Consider the following 24,998-nt stretch of genomic DNA (forward strand, 5'->3'; position numbering starts at 1 on the left):
ACTCCTAAAGCTAGGGTTAACAGTTAACATCCCATGATCTCACTCCTGTAGCTAGGGTTAACAGTTAACATCCCATGATCTCACTCCTGTAGCTAGGGTTAACAGTTAACATCCCATGATCTCACTCCTGTAGCTAGAGTTAACAGTTAACATCCCATCTCACTCCTAAAGCTAGGGTTAACAGTTAACATCCCATGATCTCACTCCTGAAGCTAGAGTTAACAGTTAACATCCCATCTCACTCCTAAAGCTAGGGTAAACTGTTAACATCCCATGATCTCACTCCTGAAGCTAGAGTTAACAGTTAACATCCCATGATCTCACTCCTGCAGCTAGGGTTAACAGTTAACATCCCATGATCTCACTCCTGCAGCTAGGGTTAACAGTTAACATCCCATGATCTCACTCCTGAAGCTAGAGTTAACAGTTAACACCCCATCTCACTCCTAAAGCTAGGGTTAACAGTTAACATCCCATGATCTCACTCCTGTAGCTAGGGTTAACAGTTAACATCCCATCTCACTCCTGAAGCTAGGGTTAACAGTTAACATCCCATGATCTCACTCCTGTAGCTAGGGTTAACAGTTAACATCCCATGATCTCACTCCTGTAGCTAGGGTTAACAGTTAACATCCCATGATCTCACTCCTGTAGCTAGAGTTAACAGTTAACATCCCATCTCACTCCTAAAGCTAGGGTTAACAGTTAACATCCCATGATCTCACTCCTGTAGCTAGGGTTAACAGCTTACATCCCATGATCTCACTCCTATAGCTAGGGTTAACAGTTAACATCCCATGATCTCACTCCTGTAGCTGGGGTTAACAGTTAACATCCCATGATCTCACTCCTGTAGCTGGGGTTAACAGCTAACATCCCATGATCTCACTCCTATAGCTAGGATTAACAGTTAACCAGGGATGGAAATAACCCATTGCCCGATGTCTGAGTCCAGTGTTTTTTTCTGTCGGGCAAGCAAATTTTTACATCACACTGTACCGGTGTCCAGTTGACTTTCCAAAGTTAATCATGTTGTTTATTTAAAAAACCAACAAGAAAACGGACGGTATAGTGGAAAAATTATCAGGGCAAGTGATTTTACATGTGCCGATGTACAGGAGTACACTACCAATTTTAAAGTTATTTCCACCCCTCGTTAACACCCCATGATCTCACTCCTGAAGCTAGGTTTAACAGTTAACATCAGAGGGACTCACTCCTGTAGCTAGGGTTAACAGTAAACACATGCTGGACTCACTCCTGTAGCTAGGATTAACAGTTAACATGAGAGGGACTTACTCTTGTAGCTAGGGTTAACAGTTAATACAAGAGGGACTCAATCCTGCAGCTAGGGGTAACAGTCAACATGAGAGGGACTCACTCCTGTAGCTAGGATTAACAGTTAACATGAGAGGGACTTACTCTTGTAGCTAGGGTTAACAGTTAACACGAAAGGGACTCACTCCTGTAGCTAGGGTTAACAGTCAACATGAGAGGGACTCACTCCTGCAGCAAGCGTTAATGGTCAACATGAGAGGGACTTACTCTTGTAGCTAGGGTTAATGGTTAACATGAGAGGGACTCACTCCTGCATCTAGGGTTAATGGTGAACATGAGAGGGACTTACTCTTGTAGCTAGGGTTAACAGTTAACATGAGAGGGACTTACTCCTGCAGCTAGGGTTAACAGTTAACATGAGAGGGACTTACTCTTGTAGCAAGGGTGTACAGTTAACATGAGAGGGACTTACTCCTGTAGCTAGGGTTAACAGTTAACATGAGAAAGACTTACTCCTGTAGCTAGGGTGAACAGTTAACATGAGAGGGACTCACTCCTGCAGCTAGGGTTAACAGTTAACATGAGAGGGACTTACTCTTGTAGCTAAGGTTAACACTTAACATGAGAAAGACTTACTCCTGTAGCTAGGGTCAATGGTTAACATGAGAGGGACTTACTCCTGTAGCTAGGGTTAACAGTTAACATGAGAGGGACTTACTCTTGCAGCTAGGGTTAACAGTTAACATGAGAGGGACTCACTCCTGCAGCTAGCGTTAACAGTTAACATGAGAGGGATTTACTCTTGTAGCTAGGGTTAACAGTTAACATGAGAAAGACTTACTCCTGTAGCTAGGGTTAACAGTTAACATGAGAGGGACTTACTCCTGTAGCTAGGGTTAACAGTTAACATGAGAGGGACTCACTCCTGCAGCTAGGGTTAACAGTTAACATGAGAGGGACTTACTCCTGTAGCTAGGGGTAACAGTTAACATGAGAGGGACTTACTCCTGTAGCTAGGGTTAATGGTTAACATGAGAGGGACTCACTCCTGTAGCTAGGGTTAATGGTTAACATGAGAGGGACTCACTCCTGTAGCTAGGGGTAACAGTTAATACAAGAGGGACTCACTCCTGTAGCTAGGGTTAATGGTTAACATGAGAGGGACTTACTCTTGTAGCTAGGGTTAACAGTTAATACAAGAGGGACTCACTCCTGCAGCTAGGGGTAACAGTTAATACAAGAGGGACTCACTCCTGTAGCTAGGGTTAACAGTTAACATGAGAAAGACTTACTCCTGTAGCTAGGGTGAACAGTTAACATGAGAGGGACTCACTCCTGCAGCTAGGGTTAACAGTTAACATGAGAGGGACTTACTCTTGTAGCTAAGGTTAACAGTTAACATGAGAAAGACTTACTCCTGTAGCTAGGGTCAATGGTTAACATGAGAGGGACTTACTCCTGTAGCTAGGGTTAACAGTTAACATGAGAGGGACTTACTCTTGTAGCTAGGGTTAACAGTTAACATGAGAGGACTCCTCCTGCAGCTAGCGTTAACAGTTAACATGAGAGGATTTACTCTTGTAGCTAGGGTTAACAGTTAACATGAGAAAGACTTACTCCTGTAGCTAGGGTTAACAGTTAACATGAGAGGGACTTACTCCTGTAGCTAGGGTTAACAGTTAACATGAGAGGGACTCACTCCTGCAGCTAGGGTTAACAGTTAACATGAGAGGGACTTACTCCTGTAGCTAGGGTTAACAGTTAACATGAGAGGGACTTACTCCTGTAGCTAGGGTTAATGGTTAACATGAGAGGGACTCACTCCTGTAGCTAGGGTTAATGGTTAACATGAGAGGGACTCACTCCTGTAGCTAGGGGTAACAGTTAATACAAGAGGGACTCACTCCTGTAGCTAGGGTTAATGGTTAACATGAGAGGGACTTACTCTTGTAGCTAGGGTTAACAGTTAATACAAGAGGGACTCACTCCTGCAGCTAGGGGTAACAGTTAATACAAGAGGGACTCACTCCTGTAGCTAGGGTTAATGGTTAACATGAGAGGGACTTACTCTTGTAGCTAGGGTTAACAGTTAACATGAGAAAGACTTACTCCTGTAGCTAGGGTTAACAGTTAACATGAGAGGGACTCACTCCTGTAGCTAGGGTTAACAGTTAACATGAGAGGGACTCACTCCTGCAGCTAGGGTTAACAGTTAACATGAGAGGGACTTACTCCTGTAGCTAGGGTTAACAGTTAACATGAGAGGGACTCACTCCTGTAGCTAGGGTTAATGGTTAACATGAGAGGGACTCACTCCTGTAGCTAGGGTTAATGGTTAACATGAGAGGGACTCACTCCTGTAGCTAGGGGTAACAGTTAATACAAGAGGGACTCACTCCTGTAGCTAGGGTTAATGGTTAACATGAGAGGGACTTACTCTTGTAGCTAGGGTTAACAGTTAATACAAGAGGGACTCACTCCTGCAGCTAGGGGTAACAGTTAATACAAGAGGGACTCACTCCTGTAGCTAGGGTTAATGGTTAACATGAGAGGGACTTACTCCTGTAGCTAGGGTTAATGGTCAACATGAGAGGGACTCACTCCTGCAGCTAGGGGTAACAGTTAACATGAGAGGGACTTAGTCCTGTAGCTAGGGTTAATGGTTAACATGAGAGGGACTCACTCCTGTAGCTAGGGTTAATGGTTAACATGAGAGGGACTCACTCCTGTAGCTAGGGTTAATGGTTAACATGAGAGGGACTCACTCCTGTAGCTAGGGTTAATGGTTAACATGAGAGGGACTCACTCCTGTAGCTAGGGGTAACAGTTAACATGAGAGGGACTCACTCCTGTAGCTAGGGTTAACAGTTAACATGAGAGGGACTTACTCCTGTAGCTAGGGTTAATGGTTAACATGAGAGGGACTCACTCCTGTAGCTAGGGTTAATGGTTAACATGAGAGCGACTCACTCCTGTAGCTAGGGGTAACAGTTAATACAAGAGGGACTCACTCCTGTAGCTAGGGTTAATGGTTAACATGAGAGGGACTTACTCTTGTAGCTAGGGTTAACAGTTAATACAAGAGGGACTCACTCCTGCAGCTAGGGGTAACAGTTAATACAAGAGGGACTCACTCCTGTAGCTAGGATTAATGGTTAACATGAGAGGGACTTACTCTTGTAGCTAGGGTTAACAGTTAATACAAGAGGGACTCACTCCTGCAGCTAGAGGTAACAGTTAATACAAGAGGGACTCACTCCTGTAGCTAGGGTTAATGGTTAACATGAGAGGGACTTACTCTTGTAGCTAGGGTTAACAGTTAATACAAGAGGGACTCACTCCTGCAGCTAGGGGTAACAGTTAATACAAGAGGGACTCACTCCTGTAGCTAGGGTTAATGGTTAACATGAGAGGGACTTACTCCTGTAGCTAGGGTTAACAGTCAACATGAGAGGGACTCACTCCTGCAGCTAGGGTTAACAGTCAACATGAGAGGGACTCACTCCTGTAGCTAGGGTTAACAGTTAACATGAGAGGGACTTACTCTTGTAGCTAGGGTTAACAGTTAACATGAGAGGGACTCACTCCTGTAGCTAGGGTTAATGGTTAACATGAGAGGGACTCACTCCTGTAGCTAGGGGTAACAGTTAATACAAGAGGGACTCACTCCTGTAGCTAGGGTTAATGGTTAACATGAGAGGGACTTACTCCTGTAGCTAGGGTTAACAGTCAACATGAGAGGGACTCACTCCTGCAGCTAGGGTTAACAGTCAACATGAGAGGGACTCACTCCTGTAGCTAGGGTTAACAGTTAACATGAGAGGGACTTACTCCTGTAGCTAGGGTTAACAGTTAACATGAGAGGGACTCACTCCTGTAGCTAGGGTTAATGGTTAACATGAGAGGGACTTACTCTTGTAGCTAGGGTTAACAGTTAACATGAGAGGGACTCACTCCTGCAGCTAGGGAGTAACAGTCAACATGAGAGGGACTCACTCCTGTAGCTAGGGTTAACAGTTAACATGAGAGGGACTTACTCTTGTAGCTAGGGTTAACAGTTAACATGAGAGGGACTCACTCCTGTAGCTAGGGTTAACAGTTAACATGAGTAGGAATCACTCCTGTAGCTAGGGTTAATGGTTAACATGAGAGGGACTCACTCCTGTAGCTAGGGGTAACAGTTAATACAAGAGGGACTCACTCCTGTAGCTAGGGTTAATGGTCAAGATGAGAGGGACTTACTCTTGTAGCTAGGGGTAACAGTCAACATGAGAGGGACTCACTCCTGCAGCTAGGGTTAACAGTCAACATGAGAGGGACTCACTCCTGCAGCTAGGGTTAACAGTCAACATGAGAGGGACTTACTCCTGCAGCTAGGGTTAACAGTTAACATGAGAGGGACTCACTCCTGTAGCTAGGGTTAACAGTTAACATGAGAGGGACTCACTCCTGTAGCTAGGGTTAACAGTTCACATGAGAGGGACTCACTCCTGTAGCTAGGGTTAACAGTTAACATGAGAGGGACTCACTCCTGTAGCTAGGGTTAATGGTTAACATGAGAGGGACTCACTCCTGTAGCTAGGGGTAACAGTTAATACAAGAGGGACTCACTCCTGTAGCTAGGGTTAATGGTCAACATGAGAGGGACTTACTCTTGTAGCTAGGGGTAACAGTCAACATGAGAGGGACTCACTCCTGCAGCTAGGGTTAACAGTCAACATGAGAGGGACTCACTCCTGCAGCTAGGGTTAACAGTCAACATGAGAGGACTGAGAGGGACTTACTCCTGCAGCTAGGGTTAACAGTTAACATGAGAGGGACTCACTCCTGCAGCTAGGGTTAACAGTTAACATGAGAGGGACTCACTCCTGCAGCTAGGGTTAACAGTTAACATGAGAGGGACTCACTCCTGTAGCTAGGGTTAACAGTTAACATGAGAGGGACTCACTCCTGCAGCTAGGGTTAACAGTTAACATGAGAGGGACTTACTCTTGTAGCTAGGGTTAACAGTTAACATGAGAGGGACTCACTCCTGTAGCTAGGGGTAACAGTTAACATGAGAGGGACTCACTCCTGCAGCTAGGGTTAACAGTTAACATGAGAGGGACTCACTCCTGCAGCTAGGGTTAACAGTTAACATGAGAGGGACTTACTCTTGTAGCTAGGGTTAACAGTTAACATGAGAGGGACTCACTCCTGCAGCTAGGGTTAACAGTCAACATGAGAAGGACTCACTCCTGTAGCTAGGGTTAACAGTTAACATGAGAGGGACTCACTCCTGCAGCTAGGGTTAACAGTTAACATGAGAGGGACTTACTCCTGCAGCTAGGGTTAACAGTTAACATGAGAGGGACTTACTCTTGTGGCTAGGGTTAACAGTTAACATGAGAGGGACTCACTCCTGCAGCTAGGGTTAACAGTTAACATGAGAGTGACTTACTCCTGTAGCTAGGGTTAACAGTTAACATGAGAGGGACTCACTCCTGCAGCTAGGGTTAACAGTTAACATGAGAGGGACTCACTCCTGCAGCTAGGGTTAACAGTTAACATGAGAGGGACTTACTCTTGTAGCTAGGGTTAACAGTTAACATGAGAGGGACTCACTCCTGCAGCTAGGGTTAACAGTTAACATGAGAGGGACTTACTCCTGTAGCTAGGGTTAATGGTTAACATGAGAGGGACTCACTCCTGTAGCTAGGGTTAACAGTTAACATGAGAGGGACTCACTCCTGCAGCTAGGGGTAACAGTTAACATGAGAGGGACTCACTTCTGTAGCTAGGGTTAACAGTTAACATGAGAGGGACTTACTCTTGTAGCTAGGGGTAACAGTTAACATGAGAGGGACTCACTCCTGCAGCTAGGGTTAACAGTTAACATGAGAGGGACTTACTCCTGTAGCTAGGGTTAATGGTTAACATGAGAGGGACTTACTCTTGTAGCTAGGGTTAACAGTTAATACAAGAGGGACTCACTCCTGCAGCTAGGGGTAACAGTTAATACAAGAGGGACTCACTCCTGTAGCTAGGGTTAACAGTTAACATGAGAAAGACTTACTCCTGTAGCTAGGGTGAACAGTTAACATGAGAGGGACTCACTCCTGCAGCTAGGGTTAACAGTTAACATGAGAGGGACTTACTCTTGTAGCTAAGGTTAACAGTTAACATGAGAAAGACTTACTCCTGTAGCTAGGGTCAATGGTTAACATGAGAGGGACTTACTCTTGTAGCTAGGGTTAACAGTTAATACAAGAGGGGCTCACTCCTGCAGCTAGGGGTAACAGTTAATACAAGAGGGACTCACTCCTGTAGCTAGGATTAATGGTTAACATGAGAGGGACTTACTCTTGTAGCTAGGGTTAACAGTTAATACAAGAGGGACTCACTCCTGCAGCTAGGGGTAACAGTTAATACAAGAGGGACTCACTCCTGTAGCTAGGGTTAATGGTTAACATGAGAGGGACTTACTCTTGTAGCTAGGGTTAACAGTTAACACAAGAGGGGCTCACTCCCTGCAGCTAGGGGTAACAGTTAATACAAGAGGGACTCACTCCTGTAGCTAGGATTAATGGTTAACTTGAGAGGGACTTACTCTTGTAGCTAGGGTTAACAGTTAATACAAGAGGGACTCACTCCTGCAGCTAGGGGTAACAGTTAATACAAGAGGGACTCACTCCTGTAGCTAGGGTTAATGGTTAACATGAGAGGGACTTACTCTTGTAGCTAGGGTTAACAGTTAATACAAGAGGGACTCACTCCTGCAGCTAGGGGTAACAGTTAATACAAGAGGGACTCACTCATGTAGCTAGGGTTAATGGTTAACATGAGAGGGACTTACTCCTGTAGCTAGGGTTAACAGTCAAGATGAGAGGGACTCACTCCTGCAGCTAGGGTTAACAGTCAACATGAGAGGGACTTACTCCTGCAGCTAGGGTTAACAGTTAACATGAGAGGGACTCACTCCTGCAGCTAGGGTTAACAGTTAACATGAGAGGGACTCACTCCTGCAGCTAGGGGTTAACAGTTAACATGAGAGGGACTCACTCCTGTAGCTAGGGTTAACAGTTAACATGAGAGGACTCCCTCCTGCAGCTAGGGTTAACAGTTAACATGAGAGGGACTTACTCTTGTAGCTAGGGTTAACAGTTAACATGAGAGGGACTCACTCCTGTAGCTAGGGGTAACAGTTAACATGAGAGGGACTCACTCCTGCAGCTAGGGTTAACAGTTAACATGAGAGGGACTCACTCCTGCAGCTAGGGTTAACAGTTAACATGAGAGGACTCACTCTGTAGCTAGGGTTAACAGTTAACATGAGAGGGACTCACTCCTGCAGCTAGGGTTAACAGTCAACATGAGAAGGACTCACTCCTGTAGCTAGGGTTAACAGTTAACATGAGAGGGACTCACTCCTGCAGCTAGGGTTAACAGTCAACATGAGAGGGACTCACTCCTGCAGCTAGGGTTAACAGTCAACATGAGAGGGACTTACTCCTGCAGCTAGGGTTAACAGTTAACATGAGAGGGACTTACTCCTGCAGCTAGGGTTAACAGTTAACATGAGAGGGACTCACTCCTGCAGCTAGGGTTAACAGTTAACATGAGAGGGACTCACTCCTGTAGCTAGGGTTAACAGTTAACATGAGAGGGACTCACTCCTGCAGCTAGGGTTAACAGTTAACATGAGAGGGACTTACTCCTGTAGCTAGGGTTAACAGTTAACATGAGAGGACTCACTCCTGTAGCTAGGGGTAACAGTTAACATGAGAGGACTCACTCCTGCAGCTAGGGTTAACAGTTAACATGAGAGGGACTCACTCCTGCAGCTAGGGTTAACAGTTAACATGAGAGGGACTTACTCTTGTAGCTAGGGTTAACAGTTAACATGAGAGGGACTCACTCCTGAAGCTAGGGTTAACAGTCAACATGAGAAGGACTCACTCCTGTAGCTAGGGTTAACAGTTAACATGAGAGGGACTCACTCCTGCAGCTAGGGTTAACAGTTAACATGAGAGGGACTTACTCCTGCAGCTAGGGTTAACAGTTAACATGAGAGGGACTTACTCCTGTAGCTAGGGTTAACAGTTAACATGAGAGGGACTCACTCCTGTAGCTAGGGTTAACAGTTAACATGAGAGGGACTTACTACTCCTGTAGCTAGGGTTAACAGTTAACATGAGAGGGACTCACTCCTGCAGCTAGGGTTAACAGTTAACATGAGAGGGACTCACTCCTGCAGCTAGGGTTAACAGTTAACATGAGAGGGACTTACTCTTGTAGCTAGGGGTAACAGTTAACATGAGAGGGACTCACTCCTGCAGCTAGGGTTAACAGTTAACATGAGAGGACTTACTCCTGTAGCTAGGGTTAATGGTTAACATGAGAGGACTCACTCCTGTAGCTAGGGTTAACAGTTAACATGAGAGGACTCACTCCTGCAGCTAGGGGTAACAGTTAACATGAGAGGACTCACTCCTGTAGCTAGGGTTAACAGTTAACATGAGAGGGACTTACTCTTGTAGCTAGGGGTAACAGTTAACATGAGAGGGACTCACCCTGCAGCTAGGGTTAACAGTTAACATGAGAGGGACTTACTCCTGTAGCTAGGGTTAATGGTTAACATGAGAGGGACTTACTCTTGTAGCTAGGGTTAACAGTTAATACAAGAGGGACTCACCCTGCAGCTAGGGGTAACAGTTAATACAAGAGGGACTCACTCCTGTAGCTAGGGTTAACAGTTAACATGAGAAAAGACTTCACTCCTGTAGCTAGGGTTAATGGTTAACATGAGAGGGACTCACTCCTGTAGCTAGGGTTAACAGTTAACATGAGACAGTTAACATGTAGCTAGGACTTAATTAACATGAGAGGACTTACTCTTGTAGCTAGGGTTAACAGTTAACATGAAAGAGGGACTCACCCTGTAGCTAGGGTTAATGGTTAACATGAGAGGGACTTACTCTGTAGCTAGGGTTAACAGTTAATACAGAGAGGGACTCACTCCCTGCAGCTAGGGTAACAGTTAATACAAGAGGGACTCACTCCTGTAGCTAGGATTAATGGTTAACATGAGAGGGACTTACTCTTGTAGCTAGGGTTAACAGTTAATACAAGAGGGGCTCACTCCCTGCAGCTAGGGGTAACAGTTAATACAAGAGGGACTCACTCCCTGTAGCTAGGATTAATGGTTAACATGAGAGGGACTTACTCTTGTAGCTAGGGTTAACAGTTAATACAAGAGGGACTCACTCCTGCAGCTAGGGGGTAACAGTTAACACAAGAGGGACCCACCCTGTAGCTAGGGTTAATGGTTAACATGAGAGGGTACTCTTGTAGCTAGGGTTAATGGTTACAAGAGGGACTCACTCCTGTAGCTAGGGTTAATGGTTAACATGAGAGGGACTCACTCTTGTAGCTAGGGTTAACAGTCAACACAAGAGGGACTCACTCCTGCAGCTAGGGGTAACAGTTAACACAAGAGGGACTCACTCATGTAGCTAGGGTTAACAGTTAACATGAGAGGGACTCACTCCTAGCTAGGGTAACAGTTAATATGAGAGGGACTCACTCCTGTAGCTAGGGTTAATGGTTAACATGAGAGGGACTTACTCCTGTAGCTAGGGTTAACAGTTAACATGAGAGGGACTTACTCCTGTAGCTAGGGTTAATGGTTAACACAAGAGGGACTCACTCCTGTAGCTAGGGTTAATGGTTAACATGAGAGGGACTTACTCTTGTAGCTAGGGTTAACAGTTAATACAAGAGGGGCTCACTCCTGCAGCTAGGGGTAACAGTTAATACAAGAGGGACTCACTCCTGTAGCTAGGATTAATGGTTAACATGAGAGGGACTCACTCCTGTAGCTAGGGTTAATGGTCAACATGAGAGGGACTCACTCCTGTAGCTAGGGTTAACAGTTAACATGAGAGGGACTCACTCCTGCAGCTAGGGGTAACAGTTAACATGAGAGGGACTCACTCTGTAGCTAGGGTTAACAGTTAACATGAGAGGGACTTACTCTTGTAGCTAGGGGTAACAGTTAACATGAGAGGGACTCACTCCTGCAGCTAGGGTTAACAGTTAACATGAGAGGGACTTACTCCTGTAGCTAGGGTTAACAGTTAACATGAGAGGGACTTACTCCTGTAGCTAAGGTTAATGGTTAATACAAGAGGGACTCACTCCTGTAGCTAGGGTTAATGGTTAACATGAGAGGGACTTACTCTTGTAGCTAGGGTTAACAGTTAATACAAGAGGGACTCACTCCTGCAGCTAGGGGTAACATTTAATACAAGAGGGACTCACTCCTGTAGCTAGGGTTAATGGTTAACATGAGAGGGACTTACTCTTGTAGCTAGGGTTAACAGTTAACATGAGAAAGACTTACTCCTGTAGCTAGGGTTAACAGTTAACATGAGAAGGACTTACTCCTGTAGCTAGGGTTAACAGTTAACATGAGAGGGACTCACTCCTGCAGCTAGGGTTAACAGTTAACATGAGAGGGACTTACTCCTGTAGCTAGGGTTAACAGTTAACATGAGAGGGACTTACTCCTGTAGCTAGGGTTAATGGTTAACATGAGAGGGACTCACTCCTCTAGCTAGGGTTAATGGTTAACATGGGAGGGACTCACTCCTGTAGCTAGGGGTAACAGTTAATACAAGAGGGACTCACTCCTGTAGCTAGGGTTAATGGTTAACATGAGAGGGACTTACTCTTGTAGCTAGGGTTAACAGTTAATACAAGAGGGACTCACTCCTGCAGCTAGGGGTAACAGTTAATACAAGAGGGACTCACTCCTGTAGCTAGGGTTAATGGTCAACATGAGAGGGACTCACTCCTGCAGCTAGGGGTAACACAGCTAACATAGGGACCTACTCCTGTAGCTAGGGTTAATGGTTAACATGAGAGGGACTCACTCCTGTAGCTAGGGTTAATGGTTAACATGAGAGGGACTCACTCCTGTAGCTAGGGTTAATGGTTAACATGAGAGGGACTCACTCCTGTAGCTAGGGGTAACAGTTAATACAAGAGGGACTCCACCCTGTAGCTAGGGTTAATGGTTAACATGAGAGGGACTTACTCCTGTAGCTAGGGTTAACAGGTTAATACAAGAGGGCCTCACTCCCTGCAGCTAGGGTAACAGTTAATACAAGAGGGACTCACTCCTGTAGCTAGGATTAATGGTTAACATGAGAGGGACTTACTCTTGTAGCTAGGGTTAACAGTTAATACAAGAGGGACTCACTCCTGCAGCTAGGGGTAACAGTTAATACAAAGAGGGACTCACCCCTGTAGCTAGGGTTAATGGTTAACATGAGAGGGACTTACTCTTGTAGCTAGGGTTAACAGTTAATACAAGAGGGACTCACTCCTGCAGCTAGGGGTAACAGTTAATACAAGAGGGACTCACTCATGTAGCTAGGGTTAATGGTTAACATGAGAGGGACTGCTAGGGTAACAGTTAATACAAGAGGGACTCACTCCTGTAGCTAGGGTTAATGGTTAACATGAGAGGGACTTACTCCTGTAGCTAGGGTTAATGGTTAACATGAGAGGGACTCACCCTGTAGCTAGGGGTAACAGTTAATACAAGAGGGACTCACCCTGTAGCTAGGGTTAATGGTTAACATGAGAGGGACCTTACTCTTGTAGCTAGGGTTAACAGTTAATACAAGAGGGGCTCACTCCTGCAGCTAGGGTAACAGTTAATACAAGAGGGACTCACTCCTGTAGCTAGGATTAATGGTTAACATGAGAGGGACTCACTCTGTAGCTAGGGTTAACAGTCAACATGAGAGGGACTCACTCCCTGCAGCTAGGGTTAACAGTTAATCATGAGAGGGACCTCACCCTGCAGCTAGGGGTAATGGTTAATGTTACTGCTGAATACAAGCTATGTTATATCCAGTAAATGTTCAGTTATTGTTAAACCAGGCATGAATGAGTGTATTGTCCGGTGGCCTAGAAGTGGTTAACACATTAGACTTGTGATCCAAAGAGCTAGGGTTCAAATCCAGCCGTAATGGCAAAACTTTGTAAATTTAATTAGTAAATATATAGCCTCATTTTTCATTATTGATGGTCACATGACCTAACCCTTGCACAAAATCTTCATGCAAAAGGCTGATTCACTGTGCTATCCACATGGTCACTTGGCTGTTCGCAAATCTCTCCGTATGGCAACACAAATGTGAGTACTTTTAATCATACATTGTATAACTTTATATGACATTTGAATAGTATATGTTGTTGGAGTTATCATGGGAATATTTTGACCATTATTATTGTGTATTTTGATGAAAGCTGCTATTGAAGCATGTTACCTCAAATGCGTTGTCGGACAATCTTCAAAACATTTTACCTAACAATTTTGAATAGCTATATTTGATAATTATGAAATCCTATATTTGAAAATTCAGAAAAGTTATATTTAAATGCTGTAATTGATGTATTAGCTAAAGAATTCATTTTGTTTCTTTTAGTTTCTTTAAACCTCATCGATGGACCGAGTCATGTCAATCGATAATAAGCCAATGACTTGTCTGCCGACTACCGAAAATCGTAACATTAATAAATCCCTGTCGATGCGAGTTTTCGAAGTTGTGTTCTTGCATCTACATTTGTTTAAAGAAAAGATTTGCAGACAGTCAAGTTTTACATGGGTGGTCAGCAGCATCCAACATTTAGCAGTGGCTGCTGATATCCTTGGTAAGTTTTACACCACCGTGTAACGTGTGTAAAACGTCTGGAGTGCTCTTAAGGTTCAAGGGTGAGGCATGGCGTCACAGGGCAACGTTGATGATGATAGTCACCTCTACAGCGAGGAATGGTCACGTCGTCATTCTTCTGAGGGGCAAACAACGTCCATGGTTGGTGATGTGAACACTGACAGTGGTGGTGTCGGTGATAGTGAGAACACCGCGAGGAGTGTCGACTAAAATATTGGGATGCAGTTACGTCAAAACAGAACTGTTACAGAAAAAAAGGCAGAATTGAACATTTTGAGAGTTTTGAGAAATAAGACTGTTTCTTCTTTATCAGCATGTACTAAGAGTAAAAATGAACTTGATCGTTTGAAAGAAAACATTGACAACTTGCATTTAGTGAAATCTGGTCTTGACAACTTTAATGATTTGTTGATATATTATAAATCATGTGTAGATTTGTATTGCAGTCAACTTGGAGGAAGAAGATAGAGCTTTGGTGAGAGAGAGTTCGAATGAGAAGGAATCATCATTCCTATGCTTCAGAGACTCGTTAGTAAAGCTGGGTCCTATGTGCAGAGAGAGAAATGGCTAATGAGTTACATGAATCTGCGTCACAGAAAGGTTCAGTGAGTACTAATAGATCTTCTAAGTCTAAATATTCACACCGTTCTGGTAAATCAAGTTCAGTTAAATCTTCACATACTCATGAAAAGCGAAACTTGCAGAGCTTCTTGCAGAAGTCAATGTTCCAAGCTCGTGCCCAGGCTGAGATGAAGCTGAAAGAAGTGGAGCTTGATACCAAGATTGCTAAGACAGCCGCGAAGAGAGAAGGTGTACTCTGAGGCAGATGCTGCAGAGTCAAGGTCAAGGTCTAGGTGATCCCACTGTCACATTAAGATCTGTCACGACTCCGTCGTCACAGTACAATCAGATCAGTCAACAGAAAATTAACCCTTCTGCAGCAGACTTTTGCCAGTAAATCAGAGCTCATTGAATCATACCTCTCAAAATCCAGGTGCTAGTATTCCTGTTGATAATCAGTCCTCATTGTTTAACCATGCTGTTCTAGAGACACAAAGACAGATGTCCCATGCTATGCTTCTTCCCAAACCGAAGTGCCCAAGTTCACGGGAGACCGACAGAGTTTTCAGCCTTCCTCATGGCGTTCGATGCCAGGATTGCTCCACATAAACGCTCAAGTGAGGCAGATAGACTTTACTACCTCGATCAACAACTTCAAGGTGAGCCCAAAGATCATATCTGGTTGTCTTCATATGGATCCTTTAGCAGGGTATGCTGCTGCAAGAAACCTGCTTTTGCAAAGAGTATGGTGATCCTTATAGAATCTCGACAGCTTATATGAACAAGATTCGTACTTGGCCTAATCTTAAGAATGGAGGACAACGTAGGACTCAAGCAATTTCTCTATTCTTCTGACAAAGTGTTATCATGTAATGAGGTATTTCTCATATGATTGTCCTTAATCATGCACCAAACATGCAGTGTGTTGTTTTGAAGCTCCAGGCGTAGCTATCTCCAAAGCAGGTGGAGGGATCAGCGTTACGACTATGAAACTGAATGGGAAGGAGGAAGTGGAGTTCAAGCATCTCGTTGACTTCATCGACTTCGCTGCAAGATCTGCAAATGAAACCTATCTACAGTAAACAGGCACTGCTCTCCAAACATGATGATACAAGTCGTAAGGATAGGTTCTCTGATAAGTATAAACAATCAAACAAGTCTCAATCCACAAGTTTCGCTACTCATATCGAAGTGAATCACAAAGTAAAAGCAAAGGCATCTCTTGCTTCCACTGTAAACAGTCTCACGATCTTGACGACTGCAAGTTATTTCTACAAAGACACTTTCTGAAAGACGAGAGTATTTGAAGGAGAGTAACCGGTGTTACAGTTGTTATGGACTTAACCACATTTCAAAAGTTGCATGAAAAAAGAACTTGTAAACACTGTGGCAAACGTCATCCTACTGCTTTACATGATTACAATTTTCAATCAAGACGGGGGGCAACCGGACTATGTTTCAAAGAGAAGTCATCCACTGGCGAGTCTAATGTCATCACTGGAGCTACGTTCTGTGACAATCAACGATTCAAGGTTAAAGAGACTGTGCTTCAACCTATACTTCCTGTTAACGTCCGACAGAATGGAGGCGATAGGGTTGTGCAAACGTACGCCATGTTGGACAATGGCAGCACAGGATGCTTTATCACAGAAGGACTCAAGGATGAACTTCAAGCAAAGTCAACACCAACGTTGCTGAGGTTGCAAACGATGAACGGAACAGACCTCATCAACACAACAGTGGTATCAGATATTGTGATCTCCGACCTCTCTGATAGACAGTTTGTTAGTTTGCCACGCACATTTTGTAAAGATGTAATGCCTGTCGGTCACGACAATATTCCTAAATCGGATGCTTTGATGCAACTACCAGGCCTCAAGAATGTTGCTGAAATGATGCCGCTGTATCGACCAGACCTGAATATTGGCCTTCTTATCGGCAGTAACTGTTCAGATGGTCTTCGACCTCTTGAAGTCACCCCATCATCTGGCAATGGACCTTTTGCTGTGAAGTACAAACTTGGTTGGACAGTAAATGGCCCTCTTCAGGTCAAGTGTAATTTGGAAGACAAATCAGTTGTATGCAACATGGTTGCTCTAAAGGAACATGAGAAGGTATCAGAATGCATCACCCCTGACACTGTGCTAAGTTGTTTGAACTAGACTTTAACGAGGCTGATGTTGGGAAAGTCCCTGGTGAACGAGGCTATTCCATTGAAGATCAAAGATTTATAAAGGAGACCGAGGAAAAATTGAGGTTCGTAGATGGGCATTATGAAATTCCTCTTCCTTTTCGTAACGATTTAAATATGCCATCAAACAGGGAGCAAGCTGTAAAAAGGGTACTTTGGCAAAAGAAAAAGATGATGAGCAATGCACAGTATCATAAAGATTATGTTGCATTCATGGATACACTGCTGGCAAAGGGTTATGCCATTGAAGTTCCTGCAAACGAGATTACTTGCCAACCTGGACGCGTCTGGTATCTGCCACACCATGGAGTGTATCATCCGAAAAAGCTGAACAAGATCAGAGTGGTCTTTGACTGTAGCGCCAAGTATGGAGGTTTATCAATCAATGATGTTCTTCTACAAGGCCCCGATCTTGCCAATTCTCTCATTGGTGTTTTAGCTCGTTTCAGAACAGACCAAGTTGCCTTCATGGGAGATGTAGAGGCCATGTTTCATCAAGTCAAGGTTCCACGGGAGCACCAGGACTATCTACGGTTTCTGTGGTGGCCTGATGGTAATGTTCATAGTGAGCTGAAGGAGTACCGCATGACTGTGCACACTTTCGGAACTGTATCCTCTCCCACTGTTGCCAATTATGCCCTGAAAAGCACAGGAGCCAAGTCCAGATCTAACTATGACGACCAGGTTGCACAAACGATAGAACGCAATTTCTATGTCGACGACTGCTTGAAATCTGTGGAGTCTGATGAGTGTGCTAGTGACTTGATAAAGAATGTAAAGCTTGCATGTGCGGATGGTGGATTCAACTTGACAAAGTTTACAAGCAGCAGCAAGATGGTCCTGTCCTCCATTCCTCAAGAACATCGCTCCAAGGAGATTCAAGCCGTTGACCTCAGTCGAGATGATATTCCCATGGAGAGAGCACTGGGGCTTCAGTGGGATACCAAGCTGGATTGCTTCAAGTACACGGTTGACTTGCCAGAGAAGCCGTTTACTAGACGAGGAATTCTGTCCATGGTGTCCTCCTTGTATGACCCTCTAGGTCTCGTCGCACCGGTGCTGCTGCCTGCTAAAAGAATCCTTCAAGACTTGTGTAAGGACAAGGATCTAGGCTGGGATGACAACATCGGTATGGAGTTCGCAGGCAGATGGACAAATTGGCTCCAGGAAGTCGAAATGCTCAAAGGTCTAACTGTTAGAAGATGTCTGAAGCCTCCTGATTTTGGTGATGTATTGTCTCAACAGTTACATATCTTCTCTGATGCTAGCTCCACAGGATATGGTTGCTCTGCATACATTAGGCTTTTTGACATAAATGGAAACATCCACACAACACTTCTCCTGGGCAAAGCTTGACTGGCTCCTTTGAAAACCCTGACTATTCCCAGATTAGAACTGACAGCTGCTACTGTGTCTGTGAAAATAGGACAATTTCTCCTGCGGGAACTGGATGTAAACATTGACCGTGTCACCTACTACACAGATTCAACAACTGTTCTGCAGTATATTCGCAGTGAAAAGAACAGATTTCCAGTGTTCGTCACCAACCGAGTGAAGCTTATCAGGGACGTCAGTACACCAGAACAGTGGAAGTATGTCGATTCCAAAACCAACCCAGCTGACATTGCATCTCGAGGATCTAGCTGCTCACAGTTCCTGAAATCCATTGAATGGTTCAATGGTCCAAAGTTCTTGAGAATGCCTGATTCAAAATCAATTTCGGAACCTCAGAAAACAATTGAAGCTGCTGTGATGTCAACGTTGAATGAGACAGCGGATTCCCCTGGAGATGTTGTTAGTAAACTCCTCAATTATTACTCATCCTGGTACAGACTGAAAAGAGCAGTCGCAATCTATCGCAGGTTCTTCAACTTTCTGAAAAGCAAGTCTCAAAAGGAAAGCCCTCAGCTAACGCTCTTTTGTCACTTCAAGAACTCATAGACTCCGAGAAGAGTATTCTTTCCTTTGTTCAGCACATGGAGTATGGCTCAGAAATCGCAATCCTCTCTAAGAACACAGAAATGGGTTATCGACCCACTGTACTACCAAGAAGTAGTCCTGTCCGCAATCTCTGCCCATGCTTTGTGGATGGTGTACTCAGAGTTGGAGGTCGTTTGAGCAATGCCAACATCAGCGACACCATGAAGCATCCTGTCCTATTGCCACGTAAGTCTCCTCTATCCGATCTGATTGTTCGTGATGTACACGAGAGACTAGGTCATGCTGGTAGAAACCATGTCCTGTCTGCACTAAGAGAGGAATTTTGGATTACAAACGCTAATTCTGCTGTCAGAAGTATTTTGAACAAATGTGTACTTTGTAGGAGATTAAAGATGTCCACCGGTCAGCAGATTATATCCGATCTCCCGACCAACAGGGTACAGCCATCTCCACCATTCACCTGCACTGGACTAGATTGTTTTGGCCCTCACACTGTCAGAGAAGGACGCAAGGAAGTAAAACGGTATGGTGTCCTGTTTACTTGCATGATTAGCAGAGCTGTTCACATAGAGACTGCCAACTCCTTAAATACAGACTCCTTTATTAATGCTCTTAGACGTTTTATCGCCCGCAGAGGAGCTGTGAAAGAGATCTCTTGTGACAACGGCACAAACTTCACTAGTGGAGCCAAGGAACTTTGTCATGCACTTGATGAAATCGACCAGTCTGAAGTTCACAATTACTTGTTGAAACTGAACATCATCTGGAAATTCAACCCAGCTTCAGCCAGTCATATGGGAGGTGTATGGGAAAGGCTGATACGGTCTGTCCGTGGTGTTCTCAACCCGCTTCTCCAAGAATACAGTCAATGCCTTGATGATGAGCTGTATAGAACACTCCTGTGTGAAGTTGAGTCGATTTTGAATTCTAGGCCTCTGACAACAATGTCCAGTGATCCGTCAGATGTAGAACCATTGACACCCAACCATTTGCTGATGGTAAGATCCAGTGCGTACATTCCACCACCTGGAGTATTTCAGGCATCTGATGTCTACGCACGCCGCCGATGGAGACGTGTACAGTACTTGGCAGAGCTTTTCTGGAGTAGATGGAGAAAGGAGTACCTTTTAACACTTCAGAAACGTCAGAAATGGCAAGCTCCAAAAAGGAACTTCAAGGTAAACGATATTGTTCTGGTCAAGGACGATAACCTCCCCAGGAATGCTTGGCTCATGGCTCGCGTTGTGGACACTGAACCCGACAGTCGTGGCTTTGTCAGAAGTGTGACCCTCAAGACAAGAGGTTCAGATCTCCGAAGGCCAATTCACAAACTAGTATTGCTCGTACCTGCTGCAGAATAAGTTGATTATCTCAGGTATTAAGTGTTGTCAAGACCAGTTAGGTATTCCGCATTATTGTATTGTTTTGTCTTAAACACCCTAGGTGTGTTTAACGGGCCGGGTGTGTTAATGCTAAATACAAGTTATGTTATATTCAGTAATGTTAAGCATTGTTAAATCAGGCATGAATGAGTGTATTGTACGGTGGCCTAGTGGTTAACACATTAGACTTTGTGATCCAAAGAGCTAGGGTTCAAATCCAGCGTAATGGCAAAACTTTTGTAAATTTAATTAGTAAATATATAGCCTCATTTTCATTATTGATGGTCACATGACCTAACCCTTGCACAAAATCTTCATGCAAAGGCTGATTCACTGTGCTATCCACATGGTCACTTGGCTGTCTGCAAATCTCTCCGTATGGCAACACAAATGTGAGTACTTTTAATCATACATTGTATAACTTTATATGACATTTGAATAGTATATGTTGTTGGAGTTATCATGGGAATATTTTGACCATTATTATTTTGTATTTTGATAGAAAGCTGCTATTGAAGCATGTTACTCAAATGCGTTGTCGGACGATCTTCAAACATTTTACCTAACAATTTTGAATAGCTATATTTGATAATTATGAAATCCTATATTTGAAAATTCAGAAAAGTTATATGTAAATGCTGTAATTGATGTATTAGCTAAAAGAATCATTTTGTTTCTTTTAGTTTCTTAAACCTCATCGATGGACCGAGTCATGTCAACGATAATAAGCCAATGACTTGTCACCGACTACCGAAAATCGTAACATTAATAAATCCCTGTCGATGCGAGTTTTCGAGTTGTGTTCTTGCATCTACATATATTGATAAGACTACATTATAACGTTATAATATATTTACACTAACATTATATATACATTACAAATTACAAAAAACACACTCTCGTAACACTCTCCCCTAAGGAAAAGAAAGTTTCACAGAAACTTTCTGTTACAATCATAGCAAAATACTAACATAATATGATGACATGTAATAATATGAATAACATGAGAAACATCTTGCAGAATTACTATGATATAATGCAGATACAAACATACAGCATCAGGTCATTATACATTTACAACCTTGAAAGTGCATCAGCACAAACATTGTCTTTGCCTTTAATGTGTCTAATCACAAGATTGAGCCCTTGCAAAGTCAAACTCCACCTCATAAGTCTTTGATTCTTATTCTTCATTTTATGAAGAAAAGTCAAGGGATTGTGATCAGTAAACACCTCAATTGGCAAAGTAGTGGTACCTAAGTACACTTCAAAATGCTGCAAAGCTAGCAAAAGACCTAACGTCTCTTTCTCAATGGTAGAATAATTTGTTTGATGCTTGTCAAACTTCTTGGAAAGATAACAAACTGGATGTTCAATTCCCGAATCATCCTCTTGAATCAGGACAGCACCTGCACCTACATCACTTTGTAACTTAAATGCTTTCTCAAAATTTGGTGCCTGCAATACTGGAGAATTCATGAGTATGGCTTTGACTTTTTCAAATGCAGTTTGACAACTGCTATCCCACTGGAATTTTACCTTTTTCCCCGAAAGGTTGGTAAGTGGTGATACAACATCTGAGAAATGTAACTAAACTTTCTATAATAGACATACCCAAGAATCTCATGAGTTCTCTCTTAGACTGAGGTACTGGAAAATGTACAATAGCTTCAACCTTAGCATGAACTGGCTGTACCTGGCCGTGCCCTACAACATGCCCTAAAAATTCAACTTGTGCCTTTCCAAATTCACACTTTGCAAGATTCACAGTCAATTTTGCTTCAGACAGTCTATCGAAGAAAGCACGAGTTCTCTTCAGATGGTCTTCCGACTCCATGTCGTAATTGATGACATCATCCATGTAAGCTTTGACACTATCAAGACCAGATGTGACATTGTTGACGAGTCTCTGAAACATCGCTGGTGCGTTCTTCAAACCAAACGGCATCACTTTGTATTGATACAGTCCATCTGGTGTAGCAAATGCCGATATTTTCTTTGCACGGTCTGTGAGTAGAATCTGCCAGAAGCCCTTCAATAAGTCAAACTTACTTATATATCTAGCTTGACCAATGTGATCAATGCAATCGTCCACTGTCGGTATTGGATACGAATCAGTTCGTGAGAGTGCATTGACAGCTTTCATGTCAGCACAGCAGCGCCAACCACCTCCACTCTTCGGCACAAGAACACATGGTGAACTCCACGGACTGTCACTGGGTTCAATAATGTCAATGTCCAGCATGTATTTCACTTCTTTCCGCAGAATCTCACGTTTCACTGGATTCATACGATATGGGTGTTGTTTTACAGGCACAGCATCACCTACATCTATATCATGGCTAACAACATTAGTCCGGCCAGGCACATCAGGAAATAAATGAGAGAACTCACGAATCAAATCTGACATTTGAACTTTCTGCTCAGGGGATAAATGTGATAGTTTCTCACCAAGGTGAGCTAACACATCAGAATTTCTTAACTTTGGTGAAACATTATGACTAAGGTCATCAAACTTCTCATTGCTAACACCATCATCAATGTTGTCAACATGTTCACCATTGTCTTTAGTACAATCAGTAACTGGGGAGAGCGTGTGGCAATACAAGTGATCTGTTTGGTTTCTAACCTGTCATGATATTTCTTAATCATGTTTACATGACACAACCTCTTTTGTTTACGATGGCCAGGCATCAGGATGACATAGTCTGTGTCGCTAACCTATTTGTCGACAACACATGGACCTTGATATCTAGCTCTCAGTGGTTGACCAGGAATGGGAAGTAAAACTGACACTCTCTCACCATGAATGAAATTTCTCTCTTTTGACTTTCTGTCATAGTTTTGTTTCATTTTTGCTTGTGAAACTTTCAAGTTTTGTCTGGCCAACTCACATGCTTTTGAAAGTCTGTCCCGAAATGTAGACACATAGTCTAAAAGATTGATCTCAGGATTGTGATTGAGCCATTGTTCTTTTAAATGTTTTAGTGGTCCGCGCACACTATGACCAAATACAAGCTCAAAGTGGCTAAAACCTAAACTTTCCTGAACTGACTCCCTGACAGCAAACAACAAAAATGCACACCCTCATCCCAATCTTTCTCTGTCTCAAAACAATAAGTCTTGATCATATTCTTCAAGGTTTGATGAAACCTCTCTAAAGCTCCCTGTGACTCCGGATGATAAGCACTAGACTTAACTTGCTTAATACCCAACTGGTACATAGCTTGTTGAAACACCTTAGACATAAAATTTGAGCCCTGATCAGACTGAACAACCTCTGGCAAACCAACCAAGGTGAAAAAACTTGATCAAAGCCTTGACAATCACAGGAGCAACAATCCTACGAAGTGGACTTGCTTCAGGAAATCTGGTAGAGGCACACATAATAGTGAGAAGATACTGATTACCAGACTTTGTCTTAGGTAGTGGACCAACACAATCAATAACAACTCTATGGAAAGGTTCCTCAAAAGCCGGTATAGGTTTTAAAGGAGTGGTAGGAATTTTCTGATTTGGTTTCCCAGCAATTTGGCATGCAAAATTCAGCCACATCTTGTCTCAAACTGGGCCAAAAGAAATGTGTCAAAATTTTCTCACAAGTTTCGTTTACACCCAGATGACCTGCCATGGGACTTTCATGTGCCAATGAAAGTACATGCTTTCAAAATAATTTTCGTACCACGATTTCATGATACAATTTCCATCCATCCTCCGCGGGAACGTCCGGCGACCTATATTTCCTCACCAGAACACCATCCTTGAAGTAATAACAAACTGGAACCTTGCTTACATCCTTAAAAGAAACAGCCTTACTAGCCAACTTCTGCGATTCAACATCCTCAATCTGCGCACTAATAAGCTGCTCTATGGAAAGAATGTGATCACCACCTGACAAACTATCAGACTTATCAAGAAGACCTGAAGAGTTACTACTCTTTGAAGAAAAGTCACCACACTCTACCTCACAAATAGAATGATCCATGAAAGTATTTGACAAATCATAAATGGTATCATTCGGCAAAGAAGTCTTGGAAGAAATGCCTTTCGACATTAAACGAGTCACTGCACAAGAAGGAAAAAACCCCGGAAACTCATTCTCCAACTTTTCTGTACTAACTGAACTCTCAGGAGAAACAGTGACAATGGGATCAGCACCAACCTTGGCCCCCATAAGATCATTACTGATCAACAAATCGACACCCGGAACTGTGAGAGAGTCAAGAACACCAACTTTCACCTCACCAGAAATCAGATCTGAAGTTAAATTCACAAAATGGAGAGGAGCAGGAGAATTGCCACCTATAACCTGAAGCAAAACATCCGAGTTCGCTGAAGACTCATCAGAAAAAGGCAAAATATCCTTCAAAATCAGAGATTGAAGAGCTCCAGTATCCCTCAAGATAATAACGGGGCGTGGGGTAGAATTATCTCCCATAAGCGACACAGAACCCTTAAAAACAAAGGGCAAAAACTCCTTCTGAACTACAGAATCTGGGGACTTACTCTCACAAATAAACTCTCCTCAGAACCACCTAGAAAGAAAAGCTTAGGTACGATAGACACAAAAGCATTTGGGGAACCTGCAGCCTGATTTTTAAACTGGAGTTTGTAACATGCAGAAATGAAATGACCTGGCTTCTTACAATATGCACAAACAGGATCAGAACCACTGGAAGTCTTAGGCTTAGACTGTAAAGAATGTGACTGCTTGTCACAAGAATTTGAACCTGTTCTAACACCACTGTAACCTGCATGTCCTAAAGTCTTACCCCGGGGAAAACCCCTTTTGGCCAGAAAACTTTGTATTAACCGGAGACCTAAAAGAACTCTTGTGAGTCAAACAATAATCATCTGCCAACATCACTGCCTCATGTAAGTCATCAACCTTATGTTCATCCAAATAAGTCTTGAGAT

The 24,998-nt window shown here is 43.4% G+C and overlaps 2 long non-coding RNA genes across 2 annotated transcripts; both read left to right on the forward strand.

Moving 5' to 3' along the window:
* The first annotated feature begins 1,009 nt into the window (after window positions 1-1,009).
* LOC124252841 lies at window positions 1,010-23,671 on the forward strand. Its single transcript, XR_006892047.1, has 4 exons — window positions 1,010-1,155; window positions 14,531-14,534; window positions 20,198-20,201; window positions 23,660-23,671. It is a non-coding gene; the product is annotated as an uncharacterized LOC124252841 (long non-coding RNA).
* LOC124252842 lies at window positions 20,317-20,869 on the forward strand. Its single transcript, XR_006892048.1, has 2 exons — window positions 20,317-20,473; window positions 20,765-20,869. It is a non-coding gene; the product is annotated as an uncharacterized LOC124252842 (long non-coding RNA).
* Window positions 23,672-24,998: the final 1,327 nt, after the last annotated feature.

Source organism: Haliotis rubra, unplaced genomic scaffold, assembly GCF_003918875.1.
Source record: "Haliotis rubra isolate DU_JTF1 unplaced genomic scaffold, ASM391887v1 Scf526, whole genome shotgun sequence".
In the NCBI taxonomy this organism is placed as follows: Eukaryota; Metazoa; Mollusca; class Gastropoda; order Lepetellida; family Haliotidae; genus Haliotis; species Haliotis rubra.